General features: G+C 41.5%; 1 long non-coding RNA gene across 3 annotated transcripts in view; it reads right to left on the reverse strand.

The window, feature by feature from the left end:
- Window positions 1-826: 826 nt before the first annotated feature.
- The window catches only part of LOC126947796 (uncharacterized), a 105,071-nt gene continuing 87,377 nt past the window's right edge, over window positions 827-18,520 (reverse strand). For all 3 annotated transcript variants that reach the window (XR_007723199.1, XR_007723200.1, XR_007723198.1), the window contains one exon: window positions 827-1,619. This is a non-coding gene — a long non-coding RNA (uncharacterized LOC126947796). The remainder of the gene's footprint in view (window positions 1,620-18,520) is intronic.

An 18,520-nucleotide genomic window follows, 5' to 3' on the forward strand; every position in this document is an offset into this window, starting at 1 on the left:
ATTTTTTATTTTATGTACAGTGGTAATACATTGTAGTTTTAATGGACATTTCCCTAATGATGAATAATTGTTGAAAACTTTTTGTGTACTTACTTATCATCTAGCTATCCTTTTTCGCTAAGTGCCTTTTTAATTACATTTTTTACATTGGGTTGTTTGTTTTCTGTTGTGTTTTGAGAGTTCTGATATATTCTGGTTATGTCTTTGGGTGATATAATTCTTGAATCATCAAAAAATGTATGAATATTTAGGGTTTTTTAGTGTAAAGTTTTTAATTATATTTAGTTCTTGGTGATTTACATATGCAAGCCACCTAAGTCTATTAATTAAACTTTTCCATCACCCAGAACTGTGTGTATTTTGAATGACTGGGTGCTTTTTAAGGAGGCCTAGAGGGAAAGCTGGTAAACTGCCCCAATCAGAGTCTGGAAAGAACCATTTGGTGGGTTCACAAAGGCAAGTCCAGGGTTTTTAGTCTTAAACTTGAAGATTCAGAAATGTGACTTGGTTGAGCCAGGCATGGTGGCTCACGTCTGTAATCCCATTACTTTGGGAGGATGAGATGGGAATATTGCTAGAGCCCAGGAGTTTGAGACCAGCCTGGGCAACATAGTGACTCCCTGTCTCTTAAAAAAAAAAAAGAAAAAGAAAAAGAAAAAAGAAATGTAACTTAGCCAGTGTCTCAAGAGCTGATCCCACTTGAGGACGCTTATTCATGCTAGCAAGGTTCTCAAGAGACCAAAGTGCAAGACCAGGGTAGCAGCTAATGCACTAAGGGAGCCTCTTATGTCTTCTCCTATAGCCCCATCTGATATTAACAAGGTTCCTTGAGGAGCTTGGAGTTGAAATAAAGGGGATTTAGCTACATCAGTGGTTGCAATAGAATTTTTACTAGGTCATGGTGAAAAAAAATAAGCATAATTTAACTTTTCTTAATGGATTCAACTTAAAGGGCTACCCTTTATTTTGAGGTTATATCCTTTCTACAACTGTGGCAGATTCCATATGAATTTATTTTCTTTGAGTGTATTAATGGCTTACTGGCCTAGAAACCATTCTGAAAGTAAAGAACCATTCTGTGTTATAATTTCAGTCCTATCACCTGGATTTCTGAGACCTTGGGAGCTACCTCCCTCCCACTTCCTCATCTATATGTGTGTAAGTCAACTGAACTTGGCATTCAAGCCTCTATACAATCAGACTCTTGGCTTCTAATTTTATTTCAATCCACCTTACCATGAGAATCCTCTGCAGGTAAACCAGTCTTCTTGAAACTCCCAATATGCTGTGCCTTTTCTTGCCACTGGATATTTGCTGTATGATTCCTAGCGCACCACTCCCTCCTCCACTGATCTTCTTTGATGCCTTTTCAGCCCAAAGTGAACACACATTCCTCTGGGTTCTTATAGCACCTGTCTTCGGTACCATTCCCAAAGCATTTATCCCATGATATCTTTCATTGTGGGTGACTCGTGTGTGCTTTAATGAATGATCAGATAGTGCCCCCATTGGATGGAAAGCTTCTGAAGGGGGAGAAATAAAGGCCCACCTTTTAGAAATCTTGGCAAGTCTCACAGCAAATGGCACAGTACTTCTCACAGCGGGTGCTCAATAAGTGCCTGTTAAAGGAATGGATGAAGAAATAAATGTATGAGAAACAGTATATTTAAATTCTTGCAACAGAATTCCTCTTTTCACCCATGGTTACCTATGTGTTTTGATACTTGAGCACACTCTTATACACACATCCTATATAAATATACAAATCGAGGGCTCCCTTGGGCTATCTCCTCAGACGTGTGAGTCTGTGAGTGTGGCCTGCACATCAGCATGCCCAGGCAGAAGAATAAACAAGCAGGCACTCCCAACTGGGGAAGTCATTTGCAGCTCCTCCCATTATGACTGGCTGAATCTCCTTATTTAAAACAAACAAAGAGCTGGAAGAAGCAACCCAAGTGACCAGCTATTAGCAAGTCAGTTATCAAAACACAGACCTGGTCTTTAAACCTATAAAACAGCAAACCCTTAAAGTCTGCTCCTGACCTTTAGCATCTCTGTGGCCAGCTGGAACCTCCCCTAGCTCTCTCTTTAGGACCCTTAGGGGCCACACATTTGTATCACAGGGAAGCTATTTTTCGAGTTTATTAGGCTGAGAGCATTTTCATTAATCTCAAAGGGCGTCTCTCTCCTTTCCTTTGCTTCCTATGCCACAGGGCAAGGACTCCACCCAAAGGCAATCCAGCTGCCATTTTCCACAGCCTATGGTTAGTCAGAGAATTGTCTAAGGGCTGCAGAGAAGGAAGACCTGACATTTAGATCCTAGAGACAAGAGGGCTACTGTAGAGCCAGCAAAAATGACCAAAAGAGGAAATTGGAGCACGATCCAGGCCACAGGAGGGAGATGTGGTTCATCTCCTGTTTCTGATGTCCACTGAGTGGTCCCATAGTCTGGCCTGCTCAAGTGCTGGCCTGTCCACGTGCAAGCCAAGGGAGGAAGTGTTATTAAACATCCTTTAATCTGTGATGCTTGTGAATCATCATTGTGGTCAACAAAATGGGCATCAATCCCCAATGCTGTAGATGGAAAAGGGGTAGAAAACAGAAAGGAATTTATAGCAACCACAGGCCACAGCCTGGCAGTGTTTTGTTTGGGTTTTTGAAATAAATTAGGTCTATCACCTTTTCATTGTCCTTCACTTCTTTCTCTTAAAAAGTAGAGTGTATTAAAATACTGGTTGCATAACTATTCTATTTGATTATATAATACCAACTTTATAGAGTTGAATAAAACTGCATTACACAATTATATAATGTGATTTCACCTATACAGTAAAAAAGAAAGATGGAGAGAGGACTCAAAGGAACTGTACTAAAGTTAACAGTGAGTGACACTGGGCAGTGGAGTCATAGATAATATTTCCTGCTTCTTTATACTTTTCTTTCAACATTTTCTCTAATCAGCGTTTATTACTCTGAAGATCTGGAAGATGCTGATCAAAATTTTTTTTTAAAAAAATAACATTATATTGTACAGAAAAGTTGTTTTCAACCTAATTTATCTTTCAAAGGTTTTGCCATTTTCTACCTGTGTGACCTTGAGTAGGTTACTTAACCCTTTGAATCTTAGCTTTCCTCCTCTGTAAAATGGGGATAATAAGTGTTTACTTCCATCAAAGAGCTGTGTGAAAATTAAATGAGAAAACACAAGCAACTCATCTAGTACTGAGCCTGATGAAGCATAGATACTCAATAGTGGGTAATCAAAAACTGTGAAGTAACACCTCTCATTTCTTATAGGGTAAGCAACTTTAGGAGCCTGTTTGGGCCAGTCTTGAAAATGGAGGGACTCCATTTACTTCCTGCCACTGTGATAGTCCACTGTATGATTTCTTGCTTTTCTTCAACTATGCCTGAGAATGGCTTGACCCAAATTTCAGAAGCTTAATGAAGTCCTAAAGGCAATTATGTAAGTGTAAATAATAGAATGAGGTGGTAAAATGCAGGCACACGTGCTTTGAATTTGGAAAAACCAGAGTCTAAATTTTTCTAATTACTAACTGTGTGATCTTAGGCAAGTGACTTAAGTTTTTGGAGTCTTGATTTCCTCATGTTTAATAATTCTAACATCCATTGAGTCATTATTACGTGTCAGGCACTAGGCTAAACATTTTATGTACATTAATATATTTAATCAACGTGGCCACTCCATGCCACGTAATTATTATCCCCATTTTACAGATGAGGAAGAGGTAAAGGAGGCTGCCTGAGGTCGCAGAGCTGCATATTGGTAGTTTGAATTTTAACTTAGACAGTCTGACACTAGAGCCTATCTTCCTCACCACCATGCTTATTTGAGGAATTTCATAGATAGTGTCCCCAAAAGATGTATGTTGGAAAAGATATTAATATTCCAGATGTTGCATACCAGTGTCTCAGGTGAATAATACTTGGGTTCATCTCTTTCCCGTACTCCTTTTCTTTTTTTTTTTTTTTGAAATAAGGTCTGGCTCTGTTGCCCAGGCTAAAGTGGCATGGCTTGATCATGGCTTACTGCAACCTCAGCATCCTGGATTCAAGCAATCTTCTCACCTCAACCACCCAGGTAGTGGGGACTATAGACACCTGCCACCATACCTGGCTTTTAAAAAATTTTTTTGTAGCAATGAGGTCTCACTAAGTTGTCCAGGTTGGTCTCAAACTCCTGGGCTCAAGCAGTCCTCCCACCTTGGCCTCCTAAAGTGCTGGGATTACAAGCGTGAGCCACTGCACTCGGCCCACACTCCTTTTCTTAATATTCAGAGCATTTCAAGGAAAGGCAACAATTAAAAAAATGCTTTAGTTTGTTACACATCATCTTTTAGACATTGTGCTAATATTGGCTTATTATTCCAATCCTAACACTACTAATGACAGTTACCACTTACTGAGTACTTATAAGTTACCAGGTACTAGGCTAAGGGCTTTGCATACTTTATCTTAGTGCATCCCAACAATAAACTTATGAAGTAAGCTTTATTAGTCCCATTTTGTAAATGAGAAAACCGAGACACAGAAAAGAGAAACTTGCCAAAGTTCACATGAATAGTAAATGGTGGAACCAGAATGCAAGCCCAAATCTGTCTGGTTTTTAAGTCTCTGCATTTAATCATCTCATTACACTAGCTTCCCACCCTCCTCATCATTTTTTTGTGTTTATCTATGTGGCTTTAGAGTAGCATGAAGGATCACCCTGGGATCAGATTATTCTGGAAAGCTATCCAGTACTGTGCTTTTTCTACTTTCCATGGAGGCTGGAGAGGCAAGATTCACTATGAGAAGGCTGAGATCACCCAGTAGCCTAGCACCGTAGGCTTAGGTCAGCACATCAAATCTGCTATACACCATTGCAGTAGTTGCTAGTGCTCTTGGCAAAATCATTCATTTTCCTTAATCTAGGCATAGGGAAGACTGAACTTCTTGAATTCCTACGGTTGAGTGGAATCTTGTAACTAGTTATGACCTTTGAATTTTGTGTGGAAGTGACATGCAACAGACACTTCCAGGCTGGAGCCTGGAGCCTATTTGTGACTTTTTAGAGCTTTCTTTTCTCTTTGGTACAATAGCCAGCAGCATTCAAGACGGTGGCTGCTCCATCAGCCTGGGATTCCAGGTGACTACAATAAGCAAAGTTTCCTGATGAATTGTGATGAATATGTAGCTTCAGTACAAAAGAAACCTTTATTATTTGAGCCACTTAGATTTGAGAGTTGTTTGTTACTGCAACATAACCTAGTCTGTCCTGACTGATACAATCATGTAGCACATTGTGGACCATACAAGCAGTGCCTGGACATCAGTGTGCTAGTTGCCAATGTACTGTGTCCATGACTATCATCAGTGTAGGGGAGGAAAGAAAGACGAAAGGGAAGGCAGAGGGTGGTAGCGACAGAGACAGAGACTAACTTTCACTTCTGACAGAACCTTTAGGAAGCTGTGTCTTTTACTGTGATGAAACATCAAGAAACCACAAGGGCTGTGACTGTATCTTGCTCAGTATTTCCAGTGCTGAGTAAGGTGACTGACACTTATTAAATATTGCCGATTTCATGATATGTTGGACTAGCATTTTATAAACAACAAAATCTTCAGGAATACACGTTCTTGGAACATTTTACATGGTTTTGGGATTTAATTTAGTCAAAATCAATCCAACTTTCCTAGTTAGCATTTTAAATGTGGCTAGCTTAATTCCTTTGCCTTTTGTCACTTATTAGTTCAAGGTTTCTGGCCCTGGGGTCTCAGGATACTGGGCATGTGCTGTTTTTTAAAGGGGGCCTTCCTGTGCCCTTTTCTCCATCAGAAATTAACACAATCCTTACGCTTCAAAATGAAGCAGGGAAGCACATTCATATTCAGATAAGAGTTTTCACTCTAATTAAAGAATAAATAAATAAATACTTTAGCTCAAATTTATGCTTAATCTGAAGGTCCACGATCCCTTCATGGAGTGCGGAGCTGCTCATATAGAGGGATGGGTGGAGGTGACTCATTCTGTAGAACAACAGCTGCAGCCATCACATAGACAAGCCGCCAGACCCCACAGGTCAGGAGAAAAGAGACACGGAGAGGGAAAAGGAGGAATGAGTGCTCTTAGAGCAAAGAAACAAAGAAACAACCTTGTGCTTGCATGAAGTTCTACAAGGTTGAACACCTCTTCAGGTAATTCCCTTCTTCTTCTTGTCAGTCATTATTCCATCATTTCTTTCAAGAATCACTTGCCAGCAAGCCAGTGTCCTACCGTCACTAGACTGTGACTTCCTGGAGTGCAAGCATGATGTCTCATTCATCTCTTAGTCATCCTACCCCACACTTTGTGCCTAGCATGGTGGAGGCTACGAGTAGATGTTTGAGGAGCAAATGATACCTCCGGAGCTGGGACCATCCTGTAAACTACAACTATGTGACCCTGAAAGGGGGGCCATTAAACTTCCACTCCTAGCCCTAACTGAGGACGTGGGTTGCTCACTTTTCAGTTTGCACACAAGTTCATTTGCAGCTGCTTTCATCATTTATTTGATTCCTCTGCTTTCAACAAGTTGGTGTTGCGAAAGTTCAGCTAACTATCCCCACGGCTCCCCATGTGCAGTGTGGGAAGAATGTTTAAAGCTGGCTTCATTGAAGGAGTGAAGGCTAATGTTCAGTTCAGAGGAAGGATAATAGCTGGAATGCATAGTTCAGTGTCTGTCTCTGCCATTCAGGGGCTGGGACATTGGAAGGTTTGCTTCTACCAACAGACTAGTTAAGAAGACGGCGAAGGGCCTAAAGGCCACAGTAAGATATGTAATAAGACTTGGAAATACAGTTTAAATAAGAGTTAAACCACTAAAATCCACACACAATTAATGTAATTAGTCATCTCTGGAAGTAAGATAAAAAATCATTTATAAACGTGTGAGCCAAGAGCTTAAGGATACCTAAGAAACCAATTAAGGTGAACTAAGGGAAATCTCAGGGAACCAGAAAGGGCAGCACTTAGAATCCAACCAATTGTATGCATACTACTTGAAGAATGCTTTAGAACAAAATGTGTCTGTCTGGGGAGTGGGGTGGGTGGGAAGAAATGATCAGTTATAAGAATAAAGAGAAAAGTGGGGTGTTGCAGAGGCAAATGTTGGTAAACCCACTCAGGCACTATAACAGCTCTGGACAGAGTCTTCTTGTCCTTCACTTGCTGAGAGGGTCTAAAGCATCTCAATGGAGAGACATTTCCGAAGCTTAACTCACTGCCTGCATTCTGAGCCAATGTGCAGATCAGGCCAAAGTGAACAACCAGTACTCTTATTAGTTGCATTTTTCTGGGTAAATTAACAAACTGGCATCTCTCTCTCTCTCTCTCTCGCTCTCTCTGTGTGTGTGTGTGTGTGTGAGTGTGTGTGTGTGTGTGGCTTGCAGGCTGTGTCAGCACCTGGGGCATGGAGGATGCTGCTCTAATGATGTCAAGAGGGTCAGGACCTGGAGTCTGAAATGACAGTGGTGAGTCTCTGAGGCCAAGGCCGTCAGTGGGCCTTCTCTGCATCCTTCTGTGTCACAGGCTGAGCTGCCTATTTTCAGGAGCAACAGAAGATACCCTTTAAAGATGGTGGCCCTTCCTTGGCTTCCTACCAAGGCTATACTTTTCTTCAATGCTCTCAAACCTTTTGACTATGGGGAAAGTCCCATGGCTACCTTACATCATCTTACATAAACTATCCCCTGCAAAACCATATTTTAATATTTGTAAGGCTTACAAGGCGGACGATGATAGCCTGCTGTGAGCCTTAGACCCCCTTGTGTGTCACCATTCCAGCCACAGGACTTCTACTGGGATTTTACAGCAGAAGGGCACTGTCTTTCTTGGCAGTCTGTTCAGCTCTGCAAATGTACACTGTCTCCACTGTGTGCTGGCTGCACAAAACACCTCTAATCCTTTCAGATGAAAGTTGCCACCAAAAACAGGAAGTGCCTGTAAAGATGGAGGGGTCAGCTATAGGGGCTGAGGGCTGCAGAAGCTATGTTTTCACTGGGAAACAGCCTAGAGTGGGAAGGTGAGATCTGTAATGATGGAGTAGTCTGCTCCTAGGTAATTAACATTCACACCACAGAAGTGGGAGGAGAACCAGTAGGATGTAATAAGGCCTACCAGAAGGTCTTCCCTCACACACACACACAAAAATCTTTAAGTGGTTCTATAGCGATAGCAACTGCCTTTGCTCTGCTCACGAGCCTGGCCAAGAGCTCGGGCTCCCTCTGTGATGAAAAGAAAAAGTGGTCTGAAGGGGCCAGACTCAATGCATAGGCAGACTCTCCATGGGGAGTCTGAGATGAGTGCTGTGTAAAGGCTTTTCTGTCCCCAAAGCTCTCTCTTGTAGGAATGATGCCTGGAATTATCCAGCATCAGGAACTTGCACCTGGACTGGAAAGTCAGGCCCCCTGGCTGGAAAGTATTGAGAGAGGAGAAGAAGTGGGTTTGGCCCCAGATAAAGAGCACTGCTTAGGGACAACAGCAAAGAACAGGGGTAAGATCGAGAGCAACTCAAGGGCCACTTAATTCATGGGTAAGAACAAATCACAAGTGGGGAGGACACAGAAAAGGAAAATAGCTGAATTCAAGCAAAAGAAGCATCTCTGTGGTTTTGCCTACAATCAGTTGTCGTCACAGGTACCATATTTTAAAAGTAAAAGCCATGTCTGTCATCTACTGGTCATGACAACTCAAAAATATTTTTTAACTCTACATCTCTTACCCATTTTTTTAGGGAAAAGTAACTGAACACAGTGAACTGTATTCTTTGTTTGCAGGACTCTCCTTTTCATTTTTATACTAGATTTTTTAGCCAAGAATATTTGTCCTAAAGCTATTTAACAAATGAGCTAGTTGAAGACCTCACAACAGATTGCTGACAGCTCCAGTTGCTTCTTTAAGTCAATGCCCATAAGCTGAAGTGCTAGCACATACTCATGGACACAAACTTACTCAGAACTGCCTTCAGAAAGATGCAATTTATGATAGTACAGGGCAGCAAAAGGTCACATCATATAAAACACGGGCATACAAAACAAAACAAAAACAAGTAATTATTAAATTTTATGAGTCATCCTGATAATAATGGAATCTTCCAGATACTTTCGGCACCTGAAAAAGACACAGAGTGTGGCATTTAGACTAGCACAGAGAACGAACTCTTTCCAATAAGGTTACTGAGTTTTATGTGGCATCTTAATCGCCTGTCTTCCTTCTGGCACTTCCTAAGGAAGGGTGATGACGATATGCTCATTCCCACCACCATCAGTTCAGGGACAATGATCACCCTTTTGATGAAGTTGGCTCAGGTGATCATGGTGGTACACACAGGCTTAATAAGCAGCCTTAAGAAGCACAACCTCAGTTTTCCCACTTATTAAATGAGATTAAGCATCCCACTTAGGCATGATGCATAATCTCAACCTACTTCACTAGAAGACTGTCTGAACACAAAACAAAAAGAAACATGCCTAGCTAGATGTAGAACAAAAAGAAATATGCCTAGCTAGATGTTCTGTGGAAAGGCATGACACAAAGTATTGCAACTACTATATTATGTCAAGAAACAAGTAACTCTAGGGCCCTGAAAGGTTTTATGCAGAAGTGCATGCCAGAGTTTCATTCTGAATCTCATTAAAGCATTCCTCACTTATTAAGTGTAACATGGATCTTAATTGAAAAAAATTAAACTACTGTGTAAGCATTCCTAGAGTAGGGTCTAAAAGGTAATGTTAAATGAAGCTCTTGTTTAATCATATCAGCTATAGTCTCATTCTGCAGGTGCCTGGTCTGCACATCTTTGTTCTCTCCTTTCTTCCGGAAACCTGTAAACCCTCAGTGTGTGTGTGTGTGTGTGTGCGCGCGCGCGTGCACCCGCGTCCACGCCTACGCTCACCACCTCTTGTCTGCTGGGGACCCAGTGGGTTCAGGTCTCAGCAGGAACACAGAAGCTGTGCCTGCATTGCCCACTGAAGCTTTGATTTCTTTTGTTCTTGCTGCTGGAGCCTCCTTGGCTGATTAAGTCTGAGGCTTCTCCCAGGTTTTGTTGGTCCATGAATGGAGCCTCTTCAGTGCTCACTGGAGTGCAGTTATCATTGATACTTCCTCTGCCTGGCTCCCTCCCTCTCCCAGCCCAGCGGAGCTGATGGATTAATCCTGCTGTGTGCTTGTAAGGCTCACACGCAGAAATGTAAGCTGGGGTAGAAAAAGATGGCTCAGGTTGGATGGGACCACAGAGACCTTCCTTCTAGAGTCTATACTCCTCATTTTACTTAATTAGGCTTCAAGAGGTCCAGGGCAGAGCAGTGAAGGGCCTGGCCCAAGTCTCTCAGCGGGTTGGGGCAAGTCTAGGCTTCCCCAGGGCTTTCTACTTTACTTCTTCCAGCACAGGCCCTTCTCAGAGGGAAGCCTGCAAGAATTTTTTTGCCCTTGCTGTAGAACAGTAACCTTGTATCTAGATACAGAACAATAACACTGTATCTAGACGCATCTTTCACATTTTTACAGCAAAGTGAAGGACCTGCTGACTAAAATCATAGATCTTTCATATGGGAAGCGAAGGGAATCTGTAGTACTTTCTAATAAGAGTCAGAAAACTGCCTTGTTTGCTAATAATTGCTTTGCCTATAATTTTTATTTTCCTGCCATATCCTCTAATCTCACACATATGTCCCCAAACCCTTCAGTCTGTGGATTGCCTGTCTCCAGCATAGGAAGAGACCATGGCTGATGACAATTTTCCTCTTTAGAGACAACATTTCATAGCATTCATCAGTTCCTGACATTATATATACTTATTTGTCTGTCTGCCCTCGCTAAAATATAGGCCTCATTCGGATAGAGGTTTTGTTTTGTTCACTGATGTGTCCCTCTCCAATGCCTATAACTGGAGTCTACATCAGAGTATGCACTCAAAAAAGCATGAAGGCCAGGCATGGTGGCTCACATCCCAGCATATCGGGAGGCTGAAGCAGGAGGATTGCTTGAAGCCAGAAGTTCAGACCAGCCTGAACAACATAGCAAGACCCCTATCTCTATAATAATAATAATAATAATAATAATAATAATAATGATAATAAATTAGTCAGGCATGGTAGTATATACCTAGTAGTATTAGCTACTTGGGGCTGAAGTGGAAGGATTGCTTGAGCCTAGGAGTTCAAGCCTGCAGTGACCCATGATTGAACCACTGCACTGCAGACCAAGAAAGAGGGAAACTCCTTTTATTTAAAAAAAAAAAAAAAAAAGGAATGAGTGAATGAATACATGAAATCTACTTTCCCATGCACTGGCACTGAAAAGGGAAAATAAGAAAAAAACATTGGCTAAATGGGGAGGGAAAGGACCTGCCCTTAGCTCGGAACCCTCCCCAACTCCCTTTCCTTCACCCCTACCACCCAGAACTCCAATCACTGGCTACCCTTTCTTCTCAAAACAACCTAGTAGTCGCTCATCTTCGCAAGAGACCATAAATAGTGATAGCCATTTAAAGCAACACCTTCCAGAGGGCATTTTAGAAACACTCTAAGCCTTAAGCCAAAAGGGACTTGAGTCCCTAAATGGTAGAATTAAAGGGATTTGCTAACAGATGGGAGATGGGACCTTTGCAGAGCCCATTATAATCCAGTTTCTTCATCGCCTTGGAATACCCCTGGCCACTGAAACGAAATTCCTGAGAACCCTTGTCTTTGAATGTGGAATGGTGACCAGAGAGTGGACAAATCTCATCTTCAAATGACAGTATTGGCAAGGATGCAAGAAAAATATATCACTCTTATGTTGATATTCCCAGCGTAAATTGGCAAAGGCCCTTGAAAATGCAATTTGGCACCACACTGTGAGAGCCAAAAAATATTTAAGCATTTATTTGATCTAGACATCTTACTATTATGAATTTATTCTAAGAAAATAATCAAAAATAAGATAAAAGCTTTTTGCACAAAAAGTACATCGTCACATTTTTAAAAAACTCAAAGTGTATGATTGGATTGTTTGTAACACAAAGAATGAATGCTTGAGGGGATGGATACTCCATTAACCATGATGTGATTATTATGCATTGCATGCCTGTATCAAGTATCTCATGTACTGCATTAATGTATGCACCTACTATATACTATAAAAATTAAAAATAAAAATTTTTTTAAAGTACGATTTTAAAAATACATTATTTCTAGTAGTTACAGCTTGGAAAAAAATTAAATGATGAATAATAGAACACACCCACATGTAAATTATACAATGACACATCTGAGTTACACTGCATCTGAGCTATTTAATAGCTGTGATAACTTGGGTAAATTATTTAACATCTCCAAATTCAGTTTCCTTTTCTATAAAATCCTGTTTCTGCAATAACAGCACCTACTTTATGAAGCTGTGAGGATTAAATGGCATCATTGCAGATAATGTACTTAGTGTAGGGCCTGGCACAATGATCACTTACTGTGGTTATTATTTAAAAAGATAGCATTCTGTCCCAAAACATGCAAATCTCTCAATATTCTAGGGAAATAACTATTACAGGAGCCATATTGAGGGAAGTATTCATCTTCCTATCAGCATAGGTTTGGGATTTGATTCCAAACAGGCAGGACTCAAAGGTAGTTTTGCGCAGAGGTTGCCTCACATTTTTACCCCCAATTAACAAAAACAAAAACAAAATAAAAACCCTTGGCTTTGGAGAATAGGGTGGATAATTCCTTTCTTTCAACGGTTTTGCCTGGGTACATTCCGTGGAAGGAAGAGAATTGTGGGCAGAATGGGAAAGGAAAGAGGTGAAAGGGGTCCAATTAATAAGATCGTTTTTTCCCTGGCTTTTCAGCTGTTTTTGAACTTGTTTTTAACCATGGAGCCCTCACAAAGCTTTTACCCACTCCCCTTCTCCCCTCCTCTCAACTCCCCAGTTCACGCTTCTGGGCCGTGAAAGATCAAATCTGATGCTATTGCCAAGTTGTGCAGATCTGGACTCCTCAAAGATCAGGGGATGCCTAATTGGAGAATCTCTGGGAACCATCATTAAGGAGAACTGGTCTTGGACCCTGAAAAAAACAGTACATCGGTTCAATTTGCAAAGCATTCTCCCTTTTCCAACTCACTCTTACCTCTTTATTTAAATACTGCAGATTAGGCTTCAAATCTGGTATTTTTCTCTTTTTAACTGTTCATTGGATGGTAATTTGATCTTCTTGGCTTGTAGTCTATTTGTTTATTGTTGGGGGAAATGGTGTGTGTGTGTGTGTGTGTTGTGTGTGTGTGCACGCGCACGTGTTGGCCAGTATATTTGCACTGAATTTCCTAGGGCTGCCCCCTGGTGCTTGTGAATGTATGCCCGTGGATAACCAGGGGTATACTATTCTGGGGTTTAGCTTATGTGTCTTGAGGCATAAATATCTGTTCACATTTGTATATTTGAGTATTTGGACATATTTGTATCAACTTTTGTGTTAGCCAAAAAGAACAGCCTGCCAAGAGAAGCGTATGTTTTCTACTTAAGAGTTTCTAGGATGATATAACCCCCCAAATGAATGAAAGAGGAGCCTATGCTATGCAAGGATAACAGTTGCACACCACACACTTTCTGGATTATTTGAGAAAACATGCAGGGCTGCATTTCATGGGCCTTAGGTACTTTTGCCTTTGTGTACACCTTTCTCCATAAAAAAGTATTAAAAATTATCTTTTATAAGTCCATTGGTGTAAATTACATTCATCATTTTTTTCTTTTGATTTCATGATAAATTAAAACATGTTTATGGGCCCTTAAAAGGATTGTGGGGTCCTGGTCCTGTGCTGGTGGTATCTGGTGGATGTCAGGCTGGGGCTAGGACACGGCTCAGGGAGGAACGATGGTGAAGGGGCCCAAGATCTTTCCCACAAACACTCCACTGTGGTAGCCTTCCATTTCCAATATCTGAGAGATTAGGGATTTCTCATATAAAACCAATGACTGACATTTCTTGTTCATCAGCAGGAGATAAGCATATTGCAGTGGTTTAAGAACAAGTGGTTCTTGCAGCCATTCAGACTTTGAAGTGAATTCCAGCTCTGCCACTCACTACCTTGGGAAATCATTTAACCTCTCTGAGCCTCAGTTTCCTCATCTATAGAATGGGGAAAACAATACATACCTCATAGCATTGTGAGAATTGCAGGAGGGAATGAATGTAAAATGGCGTAGCACAGTGCCTGGCTCTTCAGGAAAGCATGCGCTAAGTAGCAGCTGTTGTAATGTATTTCTCATTTCTGTTTGGGGGCTTTGGTGCAATATGAATTTAGTCACTTGGTTGAAAGTGCAATGAAATGTTAGGGTAGACATATACCCAGGTGAATAAAAATCAGATAGTCCTATGAGAAAAATTCACTTGATGCTATCATTGACTAGTTCTTTACAAACCCAATAGGCAGGTAAACATGCTGGCTCTCAACCTTTTCTAGCTGAACTTTTTGCTCATGCTTTAGCTCCAAGATGCCATGTTCCTTCCCTGGAACCCACTCATTATCAAGTTTTCATCCTTCAGACTTTTTTTTCCCCCCACTGCTTCTCATACTGAAGTTAAGGTTTTCCATTATAGCTGATCCGCCTCATCCAATCTGTGTTTCTTGTTTCTCTCAGTATTTCATTTTTCTTCATCCTTGCATATCTCCACATATCCTAAAAATAATGAATACCTTTTTTCTTTTTACTTACCTGATGTCAGGTGCTACGCGCACAATGTTTCATTTCATTTTCTAAGTAACACTGCAAGGTAGTAACAAAAACAGGTAGTAACAATAACCTGTTTTTGTTTGTTTGTTTGTTTTTGATTTTTTGCAAATGAGAAAACTGAACTTCAGAGCAGTTAAGCAACTGCCCTCAAATCAGACTGATGGGATTTGAAACTATAACTTTCTTGTGCCAAAGGCTTATCATGCTTTTTTCATTAAGTAGGTCTATAGTCTCTTATCTACAATTTCTAAATCTAAAAAACAGCTCTAAAAATCACAAAATGTTTTCTTGAAAAATTGTTTTGGTAAAAAACCTGGCCTTGGCCAGGTGCAGTGGCTCATGCCTGTAATCCCAGCACTTTGGGAGGCCGAGGCAGGTGGATCACCTGATGTCAGGAGTTCGAGACCAGCCTGATCAACATGGAGAAACCCCATTTCTACTAAAACACAAAATTAGCCAGGTGTGGTGGTGCATGCCTGTAATCCCAGCTACTTGGGAGGCTGTAGCAGGAAAATTACTTGAATCTGGGAGGCAGAGGTTGCGGTGAGCTAATATTGCATCATTGCACTCCAGTCTGGGCAACAAGAGCGAAACTCCATCCAAAAAAAAAAAAAAAAACCTGGCCTTGGCCAGTTGCAATAGCTCATACAATCCCAGCACTTTGGGAGGCCAAGACAGGTGGATTACCTGAGGTCAGGAGTTCGAGACCAGCCTGGACAACATGGTGAAACCCTTCTCTACTAAAAATACTAAAATTAGCCAGGCACGGTGGTGTGTGCCTATAATCCCAGCTACTTGGGAGGCTGAGGCAGGAGAATTGCTTGAACCTGGGAGGTGGAGGTTGCAGTCATCCGAAATCACGATGCTGCACTCCAGCCTGGGTGACAGAGCAAGACTCTGTCTCAGGGAAAAAAAAAAAAAGTTGGGGTGGAGGGAGATCTGGGCTGTACTGATGTGAGACTGATTATAATGTTCATTTAGCTCAGCTAGTGTGATCAGTAAGTTAGGGCTTCCCAGTGCACTGCATTTTCTGCTATAAAATGCTATTAAAGTTTAAGAAAGAAGCAATGAACCCCAGACCAGAGGACTCCCCTATCAGCTGAGCCATGTAGGGCCCCTTGTGTCCTAGCAGTGACCCTCCAGAGTAAGTGAAAACAAGCATGTTGGAACTCTGAACCACTACCCTGAAGCTCAGCCAAAGCAATATTCCGTGTGGGCTGATACTGGATTTCCCATCCAGGTCCCTGAAGGGCTGATGTGAACTGGCTGAGCAACTCTTCCCAATGAGCAGACCCAGGCCATGCAGAGTAAAATAAATCTCCCAACTTGGCTATTGAAGGGGAGAAGATTGAATCCTTCTGCTGACAAAGGGGCCCACTGGGACAGTTCACGCAGAAAAGCAAGAGCGAAACACCCAGCTGAGTGTCCTTTGTTTAGGATACCAAAATGTTTGAATTACATGAGACAGCACATGAGCATGTAGTTGTACCTATCAGTAACAATTCCTACCCTACCCTTTAAAATGCAAGGAGAGACAGAGGTATACTGGTGTTTAGAATGGAACTGTAAGAACTATAAGGGATCAGGAGGGAGAGAGAGAGAGAGAGACAGAGAGAGAGAGAGAGAGAGAGAGAGAGAGAGAGAGAGAGAAAGAGAGAGAGAGAGAGAGACAGAGAGAGACAGAGAGAGACAGAGAGAGAAGATGCACCAGCTCTGTGGACTAGAGACTAGGACCCGAGTCATCTCACCCTGGAATTTCCCTCCATAGCAAGTGATGTATTTTCTTCTTGATAAGAGGAAGTTGACATTTGGCCAAAAATACAGCCTCTCCAGGTCCCTGAGATTTGGAAACCTGATGAGAAGGTGACATGGGAAAGGGCTAATAAGGTTGAATCTGGAGATTCCTGGTAGAAACCAATTGCCAAACTCTCATCTGTGAGGCCCAAGAAGGGCTCCTCTTCCTTAGGAAACTATCAGAAGTGAATCCCTATGAGGCTGGAATATACAAACATGCACCAGTGATCCTTTCAGACTGCTGGTTGTAAGCCAGCAAAGTCTGCAGATCCTCATCCAACGGAGAGAAAAATAAGTGAAGAGGGAGCATTTTAGCCATAAATTCCTCAAAGCACTACCAACGTCATATCTCAACTCTCCATCCCTTTTCAAGAAATGACTGAGGATAGATATTTGGCTTCTCCCTGCTTGGGTGATGTCATTTCCTTTATTTCCTAGATTTTGCCTTTAGTGAAATGATACAATCCATCCCTCACCAGAATAGAAATAACACTTTTCAGACTGGAACAAGGCCCAGTCTAGGCCCTTGAGCTTTGCAAAAGTACGCTAAATACTTTGTCTTTTATTTCTGGTCCTTGACTCCATTGAAGGTGGGGAAGATTGAGAGAGAAGGCTCATATGAAAGATGATAATGTTAAATGTGGGTGCTTTATTATTCATTGGGTTCTTTTGTTGCTTAGATGAAAAGGTACAATCAGAAAGCCCTTCCTTTCCAACATCTTGAAGCCCACAAAGGCACTTAGATGCCATCAGAAACAACTGCTATTGATGGACTAAAGAGAGTTCAGAGCTGGAAAATTAGAGATTTGGAAAAGGGCCCTGCAGGTCATCGAATGCTACTCCTCTAATTAAGGAATGAAAACACTGATGCTCAGAGAAACCAAGGGACATTCTTAGTTGGTGGAAAAAACGTAAATTAAGAAATCACAGGCTGGGTGCGGTGGCTCACGCCTGTAATCCCAGCACTTTGGAAGGCCGAGGCAGGCAGATCACGAGGTCAGGAGTTCTAGACCAGCCTGGCCAATATGGTGAAACCCCATCTTTACTAAAAATACAAAAACTAGCTGGGCATGGTGGTGGGTGCCTGTAATCCCAGCTACTCGGGAGGCTGAGGCAGAAGAATCGCTTGAACCTGGGAGGTGGAGGTTGCAGTGAGCCAAGATCGTGCCATTGCACTCCAGCCTGGGCAACAAGAGCAAGCAAGACTCCATCTCAAAAAAAAAAAAAAAAAAAAGAAACCACAGTTCATCTGTCTGGCAGTACGCTCAATCTAGTATCTTGATGTAGTCCAGGCTCCGGTACCACTAGCTACATCTATATCAAGTTCTTCTTGATAAAAGGTAATAGAGTTCACCAGCACAATCTCTTTTCTCACATGTAAAATGAGGATTTTATGTGTAGGATAATGCCAAGTGTTGGCAGAGATGTGGGCACATAGGACTCTCATGTACCACTGCTGGGAATATAGATAGCACAGCTGTTCTGGAGAGCAATCTGGCTCTAGTTACTCAAATTAATATTTGCAAATCATATGACCCCCTGATTTCAATCCTAGACATGATAGCCCTGTGAAATGCTTACAGTATTCCACAGGGAATAGGACAAGCATGCTGCTTTCAGTGCTGTTTGTGGCTTCAAGGAGTAAGGGCCAACCTGGCAGGCTTTGGGAGTGGATAGAAAGTCCACCCTAGAGGGCTAAGCAGCAATGAGAAGTGACAGATGAGATGAGTATATAAGCATGCATAGTCTTAAACTAGTACTCCAGGGCAAAGAAAAGTAAGAATAGGATGGGATATAGACTGTATTTCATCAAATCTAAATACCACCTATTGTTCAATGGATAATCATATTTTGTACCATTAAAAAAAAATAAAACTCTGCCAATTAAATGATGACATACCATTTATTGTAAAATGAATTCTGACTTCAGAGATTTAAATGTGAAAAAATGTTAAAATTCATTTATGTAAATGAAAATA

The sequence above is a fragment of the Macaca thibetana genome, chromosome 2 (assembly GCF_024542745.1).
Source record: "Macaca thibetana thibetana isolate TM-01 chromosome 2, ASM2454274v1, whole genome shotgun sequence".
Taxonomy (NCBI): Eukaryota; Metazoa; Chordata; class Mammalia; order Primates; family Cercopithecidae; genus Macaca; species Macaca thibetana.